We start from the raw sequence: 15,394 nt of genomic DNA, 5'->3' as shown, positions 1-15,394 counted from the left end.
GTTTGCTGGTACCTACTGCCAGTTCAAGTGAGTTTTTGAGTCCTCTTAATGAATTTTTAATTCCAGTTATTGTACTCTGCAGCTCTTGGATTTCCTTTTGGTTTCTTCCTGTGTTTTGTATCACCTACTGTTACTACTACTAGTTCTTTATCATATCTCTTCCAACTACTACTGTGATAACATTTATTAACTACTGTTATGCTGAATCAGCTTTTAGACTTTTTCTTCTTTTAAAATCAAAGCTTCAAAGTAGTAAAAACACCATATTTCTTGTAGATCTTTCAAGGACAAATAATTTGTCTTTTAATGTGAGAATGTACTGCATAGTCTTGTAACTGGAAATTTTGGTTTTTTATAGTTTAGGGCTAAAGTCCTGAATATTCGTTAGAAGGACTGATGCTGAAGCTGACACTCCAATACTTTGGCCACCTGATGGGAAGAGCTGACTCATTTGAAAAGACCCTGCTGGGAAAGATTGAAGGCGGGAGGAGAAGGGGATGACAGAGGATGAGATGGTTGGATGGTATCACTGACTCAATGGGCATGAGTTTGAGTAAACTCTGGGAGTTGGTAATGGACAGGGAGGCCTGGCATGCTGCAGTCCATGGAGTTGCAAAGAGTCAGACAAGACTGAGCAGCTGAACTGAACTGAACTGAAAGGCATTAGGTTTACAACCGAAAATTCATTCAAGTTAGTGATTCATGCCAAGTTACTTTTTTGCCACATTTGGTTCAGTGGTATCATTTTGAAGTGTCTTTGATTATACCTTAATAAAAGAATTGGAAATTGAAGCAAGGAGTTAAAAACATACATGTGAGTTACTGATGAAGTTATTAAAGTTTTATAGAAGTAGATGGTGAGGGATGAATACTTCAGAGACTTTACATTGCCCTTCTATCTTTCACCTTTCTTTTCCAGGGCATACTTTTAGCCTGAGGACATGCATTTCAATAGAAAGAAGCTTCAGTTCAGTTCAGTCCCTCAGTCATGTCCGATTCTTTGCTACCCCATGGACTGTAGCATGCCAGGCCTCCCTGTGAATCACCAACTCTTGGCGTTTACTCAAACTCATGTCTGTTGAGTCGATGATGCCATCCAACCATCTCATCCTCTGTTGTCCCCTTGTCCTCCCGCCCTCAATCTTTCCCAGCATCAGGGTCTTTTCAAATGAGTCAGCTCTTTGTATCAGGTGGCCAAAGTATAGGAGTTTCAGCTTCAGCATCAGTCTTTCCAATGAACATTCAGGACTGATTTCCTGAAGGATGGACTTGTTGGACCTCCTTGCAGTCTAAGGGACTCTCAAGAGTCTTTTCCAACACCACAGTTCAAAAGCATCAATTCTCCGGTGCTCAGCTTTCTTTATAGTCCAGCTCTCACATCCACACATGACTATTGGAGAAATCTAAGCTTTGACTAGACTGACCTTTGTTGGCAAAGTAATGTCTCTGCTTTTTAATATGCTGTCCAGGTTGGTCATAACTTTTCTTCCAAGGAGCAAGCATCTTCTAATGTCATGGCTGCAGTCACCATCTGCAGGGATTTTGGAGCCCCCCAAAATAAAGTCTGTCACTGTTTCCCCATCTTTTTGCCATGAAGTGATGGGACAAGATGCCACCATCTTAGTTTTCTGAATGTTGAGTTCTAACCAACCTTTCACTCTCCTCTTTCACTTTCATCAAGAGTCTCTTTAGTTCTTCTTCACTTTCAGCCATAAGGGTGATGTCATCTGCATATCTGAGGTTATTGATATTTCTCCCGGCAATCTTGATTCCAGCTTGTGCTTCTTCCAGCCCAGCGTTTCTCATGATGTACTCCTCATAGAAGTTAAATAAGCAGGGTGACAATGTACAGCCTTGACGTACTCCTTTTCCTATTTGGAACCAGTCTGTTGTTCCATGTACAGTTCTAACTGTTGCTTCCTCACCTGGATACAGATTTCTCAAGAGGCAGGTCAGGTGGTCTGGTATTCTCATCTCTAAGAATTTTCCACCGTTTGTTGTGATCCACACAGTCAAAGGCTTTGGCATAGTCAGTAAAGCAGACGTAGATATTTTTTTTTGAACTCTCTTGCTTTTTCGATGATCCAACAGATGTTGACAATTTGATCTCTGGTTCCTCTGCCTTTTCTAAAACCAGCTTGAACATCTGGATGTTTACGGTTCATGTACTGTTGAGGCCTGGCTTGGAGAATTTTGAGCATTACTTTACTAGCGTGTGAGATGAGTGCAATTGTGCGGTAGTTTGAGCATTCTTTGGCATTGCCTTTCTTTGGGATTGGAATGAAAACTGACCTTTTTCCAGTCCTGTGTCCACTGCTGAGCTTTCCAAATTTGCTGGCATATTGAGTGCAGCAGTTTCACAGCATCACCTTTTAGGATTTGAAATAGCTCCACTGGAATTCCATCGCCTCCACTAGCTTTGTTCATAGTGATGCTTCCTAAGGCCCACTTGACTTCTCATTCCAGAATATCTAGCTCTAGGTAAGTGATCATACCATTGTGATTATCTGGGTCATGAAGATCTTTTTTTGTATAGTTCTTCTGTGTATTCTTGCCACCTCTTCTTAATATCTTCTGATTCTGTAAGTCCGTACCGTTTCTGTGCTTTTTGTGTCTATCTTTGCATGAAATGTTCCCTTAGTATCTCCAATTTTCTTGAAGAGCTCTAGTCTTTGCCATTGTGTTGTTTTCCATTTCTTCCCTGAGGAAGGCTTTCTTATCTCTCCTTGCTGTTCTTTGTAACTCTGCATTCAAATGGGTATATCTTTCCTTTTCTCCTTTGCCTGTGGCTTCTTTTCACAGTTATTTGTAAGGCCTCCCTCATATAACCATTTTGTTTTTTTGCATTTCTTTTTCTTGGTGATGGTGGTACCTCTGTCCATAGTTTTTCAGGCATTCTATCAGATCTAATCCCTTGAATCTATTTCTCACTTTCAGTTTGTAATCGTAAGGGATTTGATTTAGGTCATACATGAAAGAAGCCTATTCATTCGTAAACTTAGGAATCATCTAAATACTCTGCAGTTTTATGTAATAAAAATTTGTCACTGAATAAATCAATAATAGAGGATACACCATTCCTGCATGGTGTAGGATTATTGGGACAGGTAAAGAAAACTTATTTGTGTCTCAAGCAATGAAATATTTAAGAATAGCTAATAGTATTCTTTCGGTCCTATTGGGTAACATTCCTTTTAGAGATACTTATGGGTTGTGAGTGTTTAAAGTGATGTAGGAACTATGATTTCCTTGGGGGTTGGGTTAGAATGTGATTGTTTAATAGAGTTAGTCAGAGCTTAGACTCGTATTATTATTATTTTTCTTTGTTTTTCAAACCATTGTGTATTACTTCAGTACCAGTTTCTTTTGGCTTGGAAAAGAAGTAGCTGTTACCAGTGCAGAATTCAAGTCGTCTGGCTAATGAAGTGGGAGACTGAATCTGTGATATCTTAGCTTTTGGTGTAACTTAATCCCCTGATTATGTTTATGTTTTGATTGTCTGTATACAAAAGTGGTATTTTCTTGCCTGCTCTTTTCATTGATGTTGGGGATTGGATTTTTGAAACATGGCTTTTGTTAGTGTATACTGATTATGAATTCATTCCTCCTAATTTTGTTGGTAGAAAGCAGCTGAGGTCATTAGTTAGCAGAAACAAAGTATTGAGCAGTGGATTTTACAAAAAATAAACCTAACTAACTTGGAAAGAGGGTTTTTTTTTTTTTTAAAGGTGGCATATTAAAAATGTGTGCTTTTTTGGATTGTTCATTTTATGTAATACTTTAGTCTCAGTTGGATTACAGATGGTTTACAGCTGTATTCAACAGACAACAGTTGGGATTGAATGCCAGAATGTATTTCTGTATCTTGCTTAAAGAGTTCTGTGTGCTGAAAATTAAAATGAAACACTTCTGCTTTATTTTACTTGAATATGTTAAGAAAAAAAGTGCTGAAACTTGGGATCAGATGGATGAAATTTGGCAAGAGAATCTGTGTGATTATTTTTTCTTTAAATGGCATTGTTGAAGGAGAAAAGCTTCACGTATACCTTATAAAGCACTTTAAGAAGGACTTTTGTTCAAAGAAGTATGTATATTGGAGTTTTTTTCAAGTTGAAGGTAATATGGCTAATATAAACTTGAAAAGGGTCAGTGATCCTGTTCTTTACCCCTGTGTATACAATAAGAAATATTTGCCAAAGAAAGGAGGGAAGAACCAAGAATTCTGTCTGGTGGGTCAGAGGAATTCCAGAGGGCTGCCAGCATTAATACCAAAGTTAAACATTGACTGCTGCTGCTGCTAAGTCGCTTCAGTCATGTCCGACTCTGTGCGACCCCATAGATGGCAGCCCACCAGGCTCCGCCATCCCTGGGATTCTCCAGGCAAGAACACTGGAGTGGGTTGCCATTTCCTTCTCCAATGGATGAAAGTGAAAAGTGAACGTGAAGTCACTCACTCGTGTCCGACTCTTAGCGACCCCATGGACTGCGGCCCACCAGGCTCCTCTGTCCATGGGATTTTCCAGCCAAGAGTACTGGAGTGGGTGGCCATCGCCTTCTCCAAAACATTGACTAAATGGCCCCAAAAAAGAATGCCATCATGTAAAACATGATTGAATATATAATGAACTAGATACATAGCAAGGTAGGTAGGTGGGATTGTAGCTGTCATATTCTATACTGTTTTTACATTTTTTATTTTAAGAAACTATTTGGCAGTCCTAGCCCGCCCTTGCAAGTTGGAGCTGGCTGTCCTATTGTGAAACCTTCTTGACCCTTGGGTCTGCTGTTTCTGTCTGAACTTGGCTTCCCTGGTGGCTCAGGTGGTGGTAAAATATGCCCTGTGTCTGGAAGATCCCCTGGAGAAAGGAATGGCAACCTATTCCAGTATTCTTGCCCGGGAAATCCCATGGACAGAGGAGCCTGGCAGCCTACAGTCGTGGGGCTGCAAAGAATTGGACACGACTGAGTGGCTAACACACACACATAAGCATGAATTAATAGATAAGCATGATGATGAAAATGTTTTCCTTGGGAGAGGCAGAAAGTTGTAATATGTGGGGCAAAAACAGATTGAGAACATAGATTTAAATTATCAATAAAACACTTAATTGTAAGGAATAGGATTAGGGAAGGAAATACCAGGACTTTGATGGAAACTGTTTCAGACTGTGCTTTCATTTTGAAGAACAACCTTCACCTTTGCATTTTCACTCAAGACTAGGAATGTATGAGGAACAAACCTTTACCTTTCGGCTCTTGGTACAGTGATCATGGTGTGGGAAGTCTGCATTGCAGGTTTCAGCTTTAGGGAGTTGACCAAACCATCCTTCTCTGTTGCTTGTATAGTGGTAATCCTGATTTGAAACATTCGTGGCAGTGTGTTCCAGAGTAGTAAACTAGATTCACTTGGTTAATTTGTAAATGTCATAACCTAGTACTATAGATTGGAAGGGATAGTAACATTGAAATATTTTTATGTATGAAGCATTTTTAAAATCGTGAAATATATTTAATATAAAATTTGCTATTTTAACCATTTTAAAGTCTACAATACAGTGACATTCATTACATTCACAGCATTTTACAACCATTACCACTGTGTATTTCCCAAACTTTTTCCTTAAATGAAAACTGTATATATATTAAATAATAAATTACCCATTTTCTCTTTATTGCTACTTGTGGTTACCACTGATCTACTTTCTTCCTCTGAATTTGCCTGTTCTATTTCACCTAAGTGGACTCTCATAGTATTTGTACTTTTGTTCCTGGCTTATTTCAGTTAGCATATTTTCAGGCTTTATCTGTGTTGTGTATGTATCAGAATTTCATTTCATTTTGTGGCTGAAGAATAATCCATTGTATGTTTATACCACATTTTGTTTATCTTTATCTGTGGATGGATTCTTGAGTTGTTTCCACCTTTTGGCTGTTGTGAATAATATTGCATTAGACCCATTTGAGTGTCTGTTTTAAATTATATTGGATATATATCTGAGAGTCAAATTGCTGGGTCATATCATTATTCTCTATTTAGCTTTTGAGGAACTATAAAACTGTTATCCACAGTAGCTGCATTATTTTACAGTCCCACCAGCAATAAACAAGAGTTTCCGTTTCTCTGCGTCTTTACTGGTAGAGTAAATCTTTTATCATTTTTCTTTTTTTAGGAAAAAAATTCTTGCTGCCCTAGTATATATGAAGAAGGATGTCATTATGGTTTTGATTTGCATTCCTTTATGTCTAATTATGTTGAAGATCTTTATATGTGCTTATTGGCCATTTGTACATATACAAATGGAGGAATGTCTATTCAGGTCCTTTGACCATATTCTAATTGGGTTTTTGTATTTTTGTTGTTTAGTTTCAGAAGTTCTTTATATATTCTGGATATTAAACTCTGATAATCTGTAATGACATCTATAGATTCTCTTTTCATTGATAAGAGAATAATATATCTTCTCTTTTGATAATATCTTTTGATGCACAAAAGATTTAAAGTTTGATGAAGTCCAGTTTATCTAGTTTTTCTCTTTTTATCGATTGTACTTTTGGTATCAAGAGTCAGGAATCCAAGGTCATGAAGATTCATTCTTTTTTCTCTGAGAGTTTTATGGCTTTTAGTGCTTATATTTAGGTAGTTGATCCATTTTGAGCTAAAAGTTGTAGAATTATGTGAGATTGATCATTGAATTTTGTAGTTACAAATAAGACATACTGGTTTTTTTTTCTTTAACGACTTTGCATTGTTAAGTTTGGTAGTTACTTTCTAAGTTCTACTTGTGTAATGGTTAGCCATTATATATACTCTAGTTGTGGAGTATCACTTAGTTAATGGAATTGATAATTTTAGCTCTTAAAATACAGAGACAGTAAGAGGATTGAGAAATTTTGTTGCATGAAAATGAAAATTTTTTTTTCCATGACAAAAAACATAGTCAAGACAGTTGGTAGACTAGAAGAAAATATCTGCAGTATATCAAGATAAAGGTTTGAGATCTGTAAAATATAAATAACTCTTAAAATTGAGAGAATAGACTGCAGTAATCTGATAGAAAAGTGATCGAAATACAGTAAGGACAGTCCCCCCAAAATGTATGAAGATGGCTCCATATGCCATTTTTTAAGCTGTTGGATAGACAGAAGTTAAAGTGTAGCAGTTGATGAGGGTGTGGGGAAACTGACGCATGCATTGCTGACGAGGCAGACTGGTGCAACTCACTGACGATCTGGCAAAGCTCTGCCTATGCATTTGCCTTTTGACCTATCAGTTTCAGTTATAGGAATTTTTCTTGAAGGTACAAGTCCAGTGATATGAAAATCCATATACAGGGTTATTTATGGGTCATTGTTTTCAATCTCCTACATAAAAGAGTAGTTGAATAAACTATGGTATATATATGATGTGTGTATGTATGCGCGTGTGTGTGTGTGTGTCTATAAGTGTGTATATGCAGCTGTGAAAAGAATGAAGAAGATATCTGAACTGGACTCTGATGAACTGATCTCCAGGATATATTGTTAAGTGACAAAGAGAATATCTATAGGTTGTTGCCCAGTTGTGTCCGACTCTTTGACCCCATGGACTGCAGCACCCTAGGCCTCTCTGTCCCTCACCATCTCCCAAAGTTGGCCAAGTTCATGTCCATTGCATTGGTGATGCTATCCAGCCATCTCATCCTCTGGTGCCATCTTCTAGAACCTTCTGCCTTCAGTCTTTCCCAGCATCAGGGACTTTTCCAGTGAGTCAGCTGTTTGCATCAGATGACCAAAATACTGGAGCTTCAACTTCAGGATCAGTCCTTCCAGCGAGTATTCAGGGTTGATTTCCCTTAAGATTGACTGGTTTGATCTTTGTGCTATCCGAGGGACTCTCAGGAGTCTTCTCCAGCACCACAGTTCGAAGGCATCAATTCTTTGGCACTCTGCCTTCTATACAGTCCAGCTTTCACAACCATATATGACTACTGGGAAGAACATAGCCTTGACTATGTGGACCTTTGTCGGCATACTAATGTCTTTGCTTTTCAGCACACCGTCTAGGTTTGTCGTAGTTTTCCTTCCAAGAAGCAAATGGTTTTCTGATTTCATGGCTGCAGTCACCATCCGCAGTGATTTTAGAGCCCAAGAAGAGGAAATCTGTCACTACTTCCACCTTTTCCCCTTCAATTTGCCAGAAGTAATAAGGCCAGATGCCATGATACTAGTTTTTTTTTAGCTTTTTAAGTTGACTCTTTCACTCTCCTCCTTCACCCTCATCAAGAGGCTCTTTAGTTCCTCTTTGCTTTCTGTCATCAGAGTGTTATCATCAACCTTTCTTCTAGGTTATGTTACTATAAGCAGAAGAGGAGGAAATAAAATACAAACACATAATGATCATTTGAACAGAAGGAAATATAGGAAAGACCCACTGGAAAGGAGATGGTTACATAAAGAGGGTCGGGTAGAGAGAGACTGAAAGGATGGAATGGCCTGACGCTTGTCTGTGTTTACCTCTTTGACTAGTTTTAACTGTTAGAACTAAATTAATGTTTCATATTCTCAAATAAACAAGATTTACAAGGATAGGGAAGAGAAGGGGAGAAAATAACCTTCAAATTCTAAATGGAATAATAAACACAGAAGCAAATGAACCTAACTATATTTCAAATGAATAACATAACTCTCTGAAGGATGACCATGGGAAGAGCTAGTCTAAATACTTCGGGAATACAGGGGTTTGACTCTGTAACACTATTGACAAAGAACTCTAAACAAACCTGAGACTAAAGACAAAAAAAGCTGCACACAAATATTGTATTTGACTTAGTAGATTTTTGTTTTTTACAGTGATAATAGTCAGAACTCCCAAAACTGCTCTGTGTATTCTAGATTAGAGCAAATAAATATGTATTAAGGGTGATTATAAAAGTCAGATGTTTCAGTGTAAGAGAAAAGTGTTCCAGATAAGGAAAGGGAAAAGGTAGAAATGAACTTCTGTAGAGTTAGATTGGCATTGGCAGTTTCAGTATGGACTCATGGTTTTTAACATATTTACAGATAAACATAAAAGTAGATACAGACATGAGTTTGTGCATATATGTATCTATTCCTTAACTCAGTCTGTTGATAAGGCCTTAAAGCTGTGATACTTCAAATAATACTTGTCAATGAAAGGAACTAAGGTTCCATGGAGAAATGATTGATTCTAATGTAGGGGCAGGGCAGATACAAAGATAAGCTTGGAACGTATTTTGGTTGCCAGAAAGTTGTGCTGAATTGCTCATCGTGTCTGACTCCTTGTGACCCCGTGGACTACAGCCTGCCATGCTTCTCTGTCCATGGGGATTCTCCAGGCAAGCATACTAGAGTGGGTTATCCTCCCCTCTTTGAATGTTGAATTTCAAGCCAGCTTTTTCGCTCTCTTTAATCTTCATCAAGAAGCTCTTTAGTTCCTCTTTGCTTTCTGCCATTAGAGTGGTATTACCTGCATATCTGAAGTTGTTGATATTTCTCCCGGCCATCTTGATGCCAGCTTGTGGTTCACCCAGCCTGGCATTTTGCATGTTGTGCTGTGCATAGCAGTTAAATAAACAGGGTGGCAATATACAACCTTGACATACTCCTTTCCCAATTTTGAACCAGTCTGTTGTCCCATGTCTGGTTCTAACTGTTGCATCGTGACCTGCATAGAGGTTTCTCCGGAGGCAGGTAAGGTTGTCTGGTATTCCCATCTCTTTAAACATTTTCCACAGTTTGTTGTATTCCACACAGTTAAAGGCTTTAGCGTAGTCAGTGAAGCAGAAGTGGATGTTTTTATGGAATTCTCTAGCTTTTTTGATGATCCAGTGAATGTTGGCAATTTGATCTCTGATTCCTTTGCCTTTTCTAAATCCAGCTTGTACATCTGGAAGTTGTTACATACGAATTAAATTACCATTACTGTGACCTTTAGTAGTGTTCATCTCTTGTTGGAAGTACTTCCTTGGCATGTCTTAGCCATTCTCTGCCATCCATTCTTCATGGCTTAACTCAGGAAAGTTTTCCTTGAAACCTGAGTCTGCAGACATGAATTCCTAAGTAACATGTGAAAGACATATTATGTCTTAAAATGGTTTACTTTTGGATGATTCAGATGGTTACATTCGACTAAACTTCTGTGAACTTATTTGCATTTTATAATTGTCAAATTGAAGCATTATTAAGTGGCTCAAAAGTTTTTAAGCTGACATGTTTGCATAATAACGTAATAATAGTATATAGTAGCTGCCAAACTTTTCCATAGTGGTTGTAACTTTTCGTACTTCACCAACAGTGTATGAGGGCTCCGGATTTTAAGCATTCTCTCCAGCATTTCTTATTGTCTGTCTTTTTAAGTGTGGTTATCCTAGAGGTTGTGATGTTACCTCATTGTGGTTCTGATATCTATTTGCCTCATGACCGTATGACCTAAATCAAATCCCTTATGATTATATAGTGGAAGTGAGAAACAGATTTAAGGGACTAGATCTGATAGATAGAGTGCCTGATGAACTATGGACTGAGGTTCGTGACATTGTACAGGAGACAGGGGTCAAGACCATCCCCATGGAAAAGAAATGCAAAAAAGCAAAATGGCTGTTGAAAGAAGAGAGGTGAAAAGCAAAGGAGAAAATGAAAGATACAGGCTTCTGAATGCAGAGTTCCAAAGAATAGCAAGAAGAGATAAGAAAGCCTTCCTCAGTGATCAATGCAAAGAAATAGAGGAAAACGACAGAATGGGAAAGACTAGAGATCTCTTCAAGAAAATTAGAGATACCAAGGGAATATTTCATGCAAAGATGGGCTCAATAAAGGACAGAAATGGTATGGACCTAACAGAAGCAGAAGATATTAAGAGGTGGCAAGAATACACAGAAGAACTGTGCAAACAAGATCTACGACCCAGATAATCATGATGGTATGATCATTCACCTAGAGCCAGACATCCTGGAATGTGAAGTCAAGTGGGCCTTAGAAAGCATCACTACGAACAAAACTAGTGGAGGTGATGGAATTCCAGTGGAGCTATTTCAAATCCTAAAAGATGATGCTGTAAAACTGCTGCACTCAATATACCAGCAAATTTGGAAAACTCAGCAGTGGCCACAGGACTGGAAAAGGTCCGTTTTCATCCCAATTCCAAAGAAAGGCAATGCCAAAGAATGCTCAGACTACCGCACAATTGCACTCATCTCACATGGTAGTAAAGTAATGCTCAAAATTTTCGAAGCCAGGCTTCAGCGATACGTGAACCGTGAACTTCCAGATGTTCAAGCTAGTTTTAGAAAAGACAGAGGAACCAGAGATCAAATTGCCAACATCCACTGGATCATGGAAAAAGCAAGAAAGTTCCAAAAAAATATCTACTTCTGCTTTATTGACTATGCCAAAGCCTTGTGACTGTGTGGATCACAATAAACTGTGGAAAATTCTGAAAGACACGGGAATACCAGACCACCTGACCTGCCTCTTGAGAAATCTGTATGCAGGTCAGGAAGCAACAGTTAGAACTGGACATGGAACAACAGACTGGTTCCAAATAGGAAAAGCAGTATGTCAAGGGTGTATATTGTCACCCTGCTTATTTAACTTATATGCAGAGTACATCATGAGAAACGCTGAGCTGGAAGAAGCACAAGCTGGAATCAAGATTGCTGGGAGAAATATCAATAGCCTCAGATATGCAGATGACACCACCCTTATGGCAGAAAGTGAAGAGGAACTAAAAAGCCTCTTGATGCAAGTGAAAGAGGAGAGTGAAAAAGTTGGCTTAAAGCTCAACATTCAGAAAACGAAGATCATGGCATCTGGTCCCATCACTTCATGGGAGATAGATGGGGAAACATAGGGAACATTGTCAGACTTTATTTTTTTGGGCTCCAAAATCACTGCAGATGGTGACTGCAGCCATAAAATTAAAAGCCTCTTACTCCTTGGAAGAAAAGTTATGACCAACCTAGATAGCATATTGAAAAACAGAGACATTACTTTGCCAACAAAGGTCCATTTGGTCAAGGCTATGGTTTTTCCAGTGGTCATGTATGGATTTGAGAGTCGGACTGTGAAGAAAGCTGAATACTGAAGAATTGATGCTTTTGAACTGTGGTGTTGGAGAAGACTCTTGAGAGTTCCCTGGACTGCAAGGAGATCCAACCAATCCATCCTAAAGGAGATCAGTCCTGGGTGTTCATTGGAAGGACTGATGTTGAAGCTGAAACTCCAATACTTTGGCTACTTGATGCGGAGAGCTGACTCATTTGAAAAGATCCTGATGCTAGGAAAGATTGAGGGCAGGAGGAGAAGGAGAAGACAGAGGATGGGATGGTTGGATGGCATCACCGACTCAGTGGACATGAGTTTGGGTAAACTCCGGTAGTTGGTGATGGACAGGGAGACCTGGTTGCTGGGACTCATGGGATTGCAGAGTCAGACATGAGTGAGGGACTGAACTGAACTGTATGGTGTTGAGGGAGCTCTCATGCTTATTGCTCATTTGTATATCTTCTTTGTAGGAATATATGTTCAAATGTTTTACTCATTTTAAATTGGATTATTGGTCCTTTTATTATTGAATTGTAATAGTTTAATTATTGAGATATAAACCCCTTAACAGATGAATGACTTACAGCTATTTTTCCCCATTTTGTGAATTATCTTTTTAAATAACTTTCTTGATAATGTCCTTTGCAGTACAAAACTTTACAGTTTTTCCTGTTTCTTATACTTTTTGTGTTATGTCTACGGCAGCATGATCAAGAAGATTTAAGTCTTTGTCTTCTAAGAGTTTTATAGTTTGAGCTCTTACATTTAAGTCTTTGATCAATTTGAGTTAACTTTTCTGTGTGGTGTGAGGAGGGGTACAGAATTATTTTATTTTTTTGTATGGTTTGCCAGTTGTCCCAGCACCATTTGTTATAAAGAGTCTCTTACTGTTTTTTTAGCATGATGAATAGTGCTGCTATTTAGCATATAAGACAGACTAGAAATCTAGTTCATCATTATGGGGAGGTCTGGTATTCCCATCTCTTGAAGAATTTTCCACAGTTGCTTTAGCCTAGTCAATAAGGAGAAGTAGATGGTTTTCTGGAACTCTCTTGCTTTTTCTATGATCCAGCGGATGTTGGCAATTTGATATTTGATTCCTCTGCCTTTTCTAAATCCAGCTGGAACATCTGGGAGTTCTTGGTTGATGTACTGTTGAAGCCTCACTTGGAAAATTTTGAGCATTACTCTGCTAGTGTGTGAGATGAGTGCAATTGTGCGGTAGTTTGAACATTCTTTGGCATTACCCTTCTTTGGGATTGGAATGAAAACTTACCTTTTCCAGTCCTGTGGCCACTGCTGAGTTTTCCAAATTTGCTGGCACATTGAGTGCAGCACTTTCACAGCATCATCCTTTAGGATTTGAAATAGCTCCACTGGAATTCCATCACCTCCACTAGCTTTGTTTGTCGTGATGCTTCCTATGGCCCACCTGACTTCACATTCCAGGATGTCTGGCTCTAGGTGAGTGATCACACCATTGTGGTTATCTGGTCATTAAGATCTTTTTTGTATAGTTCTTCTGTATATTCTTGCCACCTTTTCTTAATATCTTCTGCTTCTGTTAAGTCCATATGTTTCTTTCCTTTATCGAGCCCATCTTTGCATGAAATGTTCCCTTGGTGTATCTAATTTTCTTGAAGAGCTCTGTAGTCTTTCCCATTCTGTTGTTTTCCTCTATATCTCTGCATTGATTGCTGAGGAAGGCTTTCTTACCTCTCCTTGCAAGTCTTTTGAACTCTGCTTTCAGATGCTTATATCTTTCCTTTTCTCCTTTGTCTTCTCTTCTTTTCTCAGCTATTTGGAAGGCCTCCCAGACAGCCATTTTGCCTTTTTGCATTTCTTTTCCATGGGGATGGTCTTGATCCCTGCTTCCTGTAAAATATCATGAACCTCCACCCATAGTTCTTCAGGCACTCTGTCTGTCAAATCTGATCCCTTGAATCTGTTTGTCGCTTCCACTGTATAATCATAGGGGATTTGATTTAGGTCATACCTGAATGGTCTAGTGGTTTTCCCTACTTTCTTCAATTTAAGTCTGAATTTGGCAATAAGGAGTTCATGATCTGAGCCACAGTCAGCTCCCTGTCTTGTTTTTTGCTGACTGTGTAGAGATTCTCCATTTTTGGCTGCAAAAAATGTAATCAATCTGATTTCAGTATTAACCATCTGGTGATGTCCATGTGTCGAGTTGTCTCTATGGTAGGCTTAATGGTGAACTCCCAAGAGGTTTTACACCAAGCGGGACCTTCCAGTGCCCCCTGTCTCTGTGGTGAGCCCCTCCCGACCCATGTCTCCACAGGAGGCTGTTCCACTACTAGCAGGTAGTTTTGGTTCATTCTCCTGTGGGGTCACTGCTCCTCTCCTCTGGGTCTTGGTGCATGCAGAAGTTTGTTTGTGCCACCAAGACTGGAGTCACTTTTTCCCCAGTCCCCGGGAAGTCCTGTAATCAAATCCTGCTGACACTCAAGGCCGGATTCCCTGGGAAATGCCAGTCCCTTTGTCAGATCCGCAGGCTTAGAAGCCTGACATGGGGTGCAGAACCTTTACAACAGTATGAGAACTTCTTTGGTACGACTGTTCTCTAGTCTTTGGGTCACCCATCCAGCAAGTATGTATTCGATTTTATTGTGATTGTACTCCTCCCGCCGTCTTGCTCCGGCCTCTTCTTTGTCTTTGGACAAAGAAGTATCTTTGTGGAGTATCTTCTTTTGGTGGGTTCCAGTGTCCTCCCAGAGAAAGGCAATGGCACCCCACTCCAGTACTCTTGCCTGTAAAATCCCATGGATGGAGGAGCCTGGTAGACTGCAGTCCATGGGGTCGCCAAGAGTCAGACACGACTGAGCGACTTCCCTTTCACTTTTCACTTTCATGCATTGGAGAAGGAAGTGGCAACCCATTCCAGTGTTCCTGCCTGGAGAATCCCAGGGATGGCGGAGCCTGGTGGGCTGCCGTCTCTAGGGTGGCACAGAATCGGACACGACTGAAGTGACTTAGCAGCAGCAGCAGCAGTGTCCTCCTGTTGATGGTTGTTTAGTAGCTAGTCGCACTTCTGGTGCTTTTGCAGGAGGGGATGAGCTCATGACTTTCTGCTCTGCCATCTTGAACCAGAAGTCCAGCTTGTTAATTTGTAAATTGCTTTCATGTTTGTTTTCTACACAAGTGGAAAAAGCCTTCCTGACTATTTCCTCATGCAGTTCTCCACTGTAATGAAAATGTTTCATTTTTACAACAAATTGTGATGGGTGAGGAAAAGTGAATATTGTACAATAATGTGGAACAGAAGAGGCCATGGGGCAGATGAAATGGACCATGACCAACCACACCAGCGGCCAGTCTTCATCCAAAGAAG

The 15,394-nt window shown here is 39.5% G+C and overlaps 1 protein-coding gene across 11 annotated transcripts in view; it reads left to right on the top strand.

Moving 5' to 3' along the window:
- Positions 1-15,394, top strand: part of ATP2C1 (ATPase secretory pathway Ca2+ transporting 1) — a 160,949-nt gene that overhangs the window by 56,232 nt on the left and 89,323 nt on the right. Inside the window, exon 1 of one of the 11 annotated variants that reach the window (XM_060395807.1) lies at positions 1-15,394. This exon is cut by the window's left edge and continues 14,761 nt beyond it. The exons of the other annotated variants lie outside the window; for them this stretch is intronic. The gene's annotated coding sequence lies outside the window, so the exon portion shown is untranslated. 11 annotated transcript variants of the gene reach the window in all.

The sequence above is a fragment of the Ovis aries genome, chromosome 1 (genome assembly GCF_016772045.2).
Source record: "Ovis aries strain OAR_USU_Benz2616 breed Rambouillet chromosome 1, ARS-UI_Ramb_v3.0, whole genome shotgun sequence".
NCBI lineage: Eukaryota > Metazoa > Chordata > Mammalia > Artiodactyla > Bovidae > Ovis > Ovis aries.
This window is presented reverse-complemented; position numbering and strand designations above follow the sequence as displayed.